The following is a 6,109-nucleotide window of genomic DNA, read 5'->3' as shown; positions in this document are numbered from 1 at the left end:
AATAATTTTTTATTCTCAAAAGCAATTGTTTTGCCAATACAAGCAGAAAGTTTTTTAGATACAAAACACACACACACATCCATTTGGTTTCTGAGGTATGCCCTTTAAAAATGTTCAGAAACCTTTAAAACGTCGAGAAATGCCAAAATTTTCATTTTCGATTTTCGGCCGAATACTATAACTACCCTACGGGAAGTTAAAAAGGACTCTACTGGCGAGGAAACCAGAAAAAATCATTAATTTTCTCTCCTTGCTTCTCATTTGTAGTATGACGATCTCTGTGGATAAGAGACATGGACTCTACGTCTTCTTATTCAAAATGGGGTTTTCGTGTAATTGGTGCTATATTATTAACTTAATAATATTAAGTCTTTTGAATTTATGTGTGAGTTTCGTTTAATAATATTAAGCAAGACTCACACATAAATACAAAAGACGTGTGTGGTGTGTCTGTCCCTTACACGAAAGGGTTTAAGGTATGATTAATGATTAATGGGTGACCGAGCACACTAAATACACATTTATGGGACACCGGGGTAAAATTGTATATTTGTAAATAGGTACAGATCTCTTGTCTTACTTTTTATCTTGGATAATCCCCTATGAGGCATGCTTTGCAGTGGGTAAAGCATCCTTTTTTTACCTACATACCACATACTCACATTTACAATCAGTTATTTATTATTTTTAAAATAAAACTTCTTTAGGCGCGACTAGGGTGTAAATCCGTACAAATGCAACGGAAGTGCGTTACGGCAGATAAGATAAGAGTCGAGTGCCAATGATTCGTCATTCGCTCTCAATGATATCATTTCTATACGGGTCGATTGTGATTGGTCGTCGTGTCGGATGAATAGATATCTGTCGTTGTATGCGTACCGGCATCAACGTTGTATGCGTACCGATATCAACAAGAAAATTGACATAGATAGATAAATAAACATTTTAAAGTTACATCATAGTACAAATTTTAATTCAATGAAAAATGCCTGAATCAGAAGAATATTTTACACTGTTCCTTGAAAATAATAAAACAAATTAAACATTTGTGCCGTGTACTGAACGTAAGTTTATTGATTAGAAATTATTTCTATATTATTAGTAAATAAAAAGGGACTTTACTGACGACCAAACTGAAAATAAAAAAAGGAGGTGGACTCTACTGACGAGCAAAATAAAAATAAATTTCAAAGAGACTCTACTGATGATTAAATTAAATTTAAAGGTAAATGGGATTATACTGACGAGCATACTAAAAATATAATTAAAAAAGGACTTTACTGACGAGCAAAACTAAAAATAAAATCAAAAATGGACTCTACTGACGAGCAAACTGAAAATGAAAAAGGGAGAGGGACTCTACTGACGAGCAAAATAAAAATAAAATTTAAAGAGACTCTACTGATGATTAAATTAAAAATTATAAAAATTATAAAAATATTTTTTAGGCAAGACAGATATTTCAGCTGTTCAAGGAATGAGATTATATCGCCAGCGAAAAAGTAAAGAAAAAATATAAGCAGTCAATGAATGTATGTTATTTTAATTGCATGAAGTTCTTCAAACACAAATATTATATGATGACGAGTAAAATCGTGAAAATAATATTTGTTTAGGCGTTATTTAACATAATTCACTGTGTGAATGAATATTATAGATGTTATTAATCAGCAATTACTTCATTTCTGTAATAAAAGTTCAAGTCGTAAATGCTAATTACAATGACAAACCGATCATGTTATATTTAAGTATGACTTTAATTACATTATTGTTTTTAAATATTATACATATTTTTAATGCAATCATAAATATATAATTTCTAATTTATTATATCATATATACATTATATATAAATGTGTATAATGATTGACGACACTAATAAATGTGTGCATCACGAGTGTTACCATATTACTAATAAAAATTATTCAAAATTGTTATATGATGTATTTATTTTTACTTAACTTAAATTTGCTACTTTATACAGTAGCAAATAAGTTTTACTTCAATCGCGTGTGAATCTTAAGCGTTTTTTTTATATTAAAACTCTTTTTTTATATTAAAAATGTTCTAGGCCTATTTTTATTATCTACTATTTTCGTAATAACTAACTTTATTCTCGGATAAGATAGCTTTTATTACTTGTTGCTAAGATAACCATCGGTTACACATTTAAATATTTTATAACTCTGATTCATATAATTTATTATGCAGATATTTTTTCCCAAAAACCCAATTCACGTAATGATGTGTGGTCCTCGTTGTTGTATGCAAATAAACAAATAAACAAATAAACCAAAAAAGTACCTGAGGATGCCCAATTAATTTTATTCGAAACGTGAGTTGACAAAACAAACTTCGAGAGAAACAATGGGGACTGTGTCGTTAATCATAAAACTGACATTTGTAGTAATATATAAATGAACATATATATATATATATATATATATATATATATATATATGTATATATATATATACATATTGTGTTGTGTGTATCTTTTAAGAAATCGTTAACCACAAGTAGCTAAAAGATGGGTTTGTTCTCAAGATGCAGCGATATCAGTTATGGCCAACGTCTTGAATATATTATATATTTTCTAATAATTTGATAGAGTACATATTTTAATTTCACCTTTCGTCGAAATTTAAACTAGTGGTGTATGGCATCGTGCTTTAAGGCAAATTGCTGGAACTTCCCGTACCGTAATGAAATATTCGAGAAATTTTAAACATATTACAAATATTCTGTAACTTTCAGTATTTTTAAATAAATCAATTTATCTCCAGAACATTAACAATCGTCATTTCATTTCGAAATCAATTTAAAAAAAAAAATAGTTGCCTAATTAATTTACACAAAATTGAAAAAGTGATCCCGTATAGTCACAGCCTAAACGCATTTGCAAATAACTTTGTGCGACATTTTCACTTATACTGTGCTTGGCTTGGCGGCATTTTCACATTTTTCAATAGTTTTCACAAAATTGGAAACGTGCTCCAGTAATAAACAGTCTAAACGCACTTGGCTAAACATTTACACCAGAGTGGCGCTTAGACTGTGCTTAGCCTGGGTCATTTTTTAAATATTTTTCTGAGGTATGCTTTAAAATGTTCAGAAACCTTCAAAACGTGGAGAAATGCAAAAATTTTCATTTTCGATTTTTCGAAAAAAAAAACGGCTGAACCAATTTTAAAAACTCAAAAAGCTTTCACTGAAACTCGATAAAAACTTGCATCGATAATTGACAGATTAAAATTTACCAGATAATAACATTTATATATATATTTACGTTTCAAAGGTTTCTGAACATTTTGGCATACTTTAGATAAAATTGATATATGCGTGTGTGCGGATACAAATTTTCGTCGACGATTTCGGGGAACACGGATCGACCGATTTGAATAATTTAAAAAGCATTCGATTCGTATTGATGAGGAGACGTGCTGATTAGTTTTTGGCGAAGGCAGGTCCAGACGTTTTGAAGATACGGGGCAAAAAGTGCTAAAAACAGTAACTCATTTTTTAGCGTCCAATTTTAATAATTTAAAAAACATTTTACTTGTATTGACGAAATGTAGAACTGATTAAATTTTTGGTAAGGCAGGTCTAGCGGTTTCGGAGATCTAGTAAAAAAAGTAACAAAAATATCATTTTGAGGTCAAAAATGAACATTAGACATATGCACATCAAATTATCAGATTTTTTATAGAAATTTTCATAATGTGTTCACATTTTGTGTGAATTTTTTTTGGGTTCCGTACCAAGATTTTTAATTTTAAAATTTACGTATATGGTTCAAACAAGTGTCTTCGACAGTATAGAATAACCGATTTGTATGATTGAAAAATCATTCGGTTCGTACTTGATCCCAAAGCGTTTTTGCAAAAGGCACGTCTGTCGTTTCGGAAGTATGGAGCGCAAAGGGTGCGAAAGCGGTTATGCAGTTTTTGAGAGAACGGATCGTCCGATTTGAATAATACAAAAAACCTTATGCTTGTGTGGAAAAAATGCTTTTACTAAAAAACTCGTTATTTTGAAAATATTTATAAAAAAATTCAAAATTTTAAAAAAAAATTTAAAGTATCAAATTTTCGAAATTTTTCATTGTTTTCAAAAAAAATACTACGTTGAAGACAAATTGAAAACATAACGATTCTCTGCAAAACTTTGAGAATACTTCGAAATTTTCAAAAAAAATCGAATATTTTCAAAAATTTCCAAATTTTCAAAAATTTCCAAATTTTCAAAAAATTTAAAAATAAACGATATTTACCAAAAATTCTCATTTTGACGCTTATTAACTTCTGTAAAAAAAATACTTAAATAAAAAAAAATATTAATTTTAATACGTTTAATATTATTTTTGGAAAAAATTATATAGTCAACAACCCTACCACCATGAGCGCCACTGTACTCGCAGGTGGTAACCGTTTAGGAATCCTTCGTCGAAATTTTCAGGTATGTTCTTTATGGACAGGTATACAATTGCATACATACATATACATAAATACATACATATATATGTATATAAATATTTCTTTATACTAAAAAAATGATGTTTTAATCTGATGCAAGCACGTCTGTCAGTAGAATCTATTTTTTTTTTCTCGAAAAGGGGCGTCCAAAGTTGTTTGTTTAGGACAACAGATCAAGACTCGAGATTATTACAAATATTAATATTACCGGAGAATATATATATAATGCAGGGCCGCATTGGAGGGGCCGGATTCATATGCACTTTTGTGCCGGATTCAATTTAAATGCAATATAGAATACATTAATTTTAGAATAGAAACACTGGCTTATAATAATTCATATTTAATACATTTTTCACAAGCCTATAATTTTTTATAATCGCCTTGCATTATTCTAAAAATTGTCTTATAATTGTTTTCCGCAGGCCTATGGCATTTTATTTTAACTTTCAAACTACCAAAAGCTTGTACTATTTTTTAATTTCCTTCCACAAGCCTATAATATTTTACAATCACTTTCAATGTCTTATAATATTTTGCAATAGTTTTCCACTGGCCTCTAATATTTAATAATAACTGTCTGCAAACCGTCTGATATAATTTTTCATAATATTTTACATTCTACAAGTCTGTACTATTTTATAATCTTTTTCCACAGGCCTATAATATTTTACAATTGGCTCGTCAGTAGAGTTCTTTTTCTAAATTAATAATATTATTGCGAATAATGATTAAAAAAACACTCGGTTTGTACTCGATCGCGAGGCGTTTTTACAAAAGGCACGTCTGACGTTTTGGAGGTATGGAGCGCAAAGGGTGTAAAAACGATTTTGTAGTTTTTGAGAGAACTGATCGTCCGATTAGAATAATTCAAAAAAGTATAGTTCTTTTTCTAAATTAATATTATTATTGCTAATGATTGAAAAAAAACATTCGGTTCATACTCGATCGCGAGGCGTTTTTACAAAAGGCACGTCTGACGTTTTGGAGGTATGGAGCGCAAAGGGTGTAAAAACGTTTTTGCAGTTTTTGAGAGAACGGATCGTCCGATTAGAATAATTCAAAAAACCTTTTGTTTATGTAAACGGTGTGCAAAAAATGCATTTACAAAAATTTTAGTAATTTTGAAAATAATAAATAAAAATCTAAATTTTCAAATTTCAAAAAATTCCAACGTATGTCATTTTCCTATGTGCTCTTGATTTTGCTCGTCAGTAGAGTCCTTTTTTTATTTTTTGTAATAAAACATCCGTAAATTTTTTTGTGGAATTAAATTTTCTTTGTATTTACTTTTTTTCTCGCTAAGGCGTTAAATAAATATTATTCAAGATTCAAACCAAGATGACATCAGGCAACAAAAATGCAACAAAATCACAACTGTCATTCGAGCAAACACTCGACAAACGAGAACTTTTGAGCACTTTGGATATGTAAAGAAAACACTATACTAATATATATATATATATATATATATATATATATATATATATATATATCATATATATAAAATTCTCGTGCCCCATATCTTCGAAACGTCCAGACCTGCCTTTGTCAAAAACTAATCAGCACGTCTCCTTATCAATACGAATCGAATGCTTTTTAAATTATTCAAATCGGTCGATCCGTGTTCCCGA

This window comes from Ctenocephalides felis, unplaced genomic scaffold (genome assembly GCF_003426905.1).
Source record: "Ctenocephalides felis isolate EL2017-DRISC unplaced genomic scaffold, ASM342690v1 CF-g0.4_SCAFFOLD_03571, whole genome shotgun sequence".
Taxonomy (NCBI): Eukaryota; Metazoa; Arthropoda; class Insecta; order Siphonaptera; family Pulicidae; genus Ctenocephalides; species Ctenocephalides felis.
The sequence above is the reverse complement of the archived record's forward strand: the minus strand, read 5'-3'. Positions refer to the sequence as shown.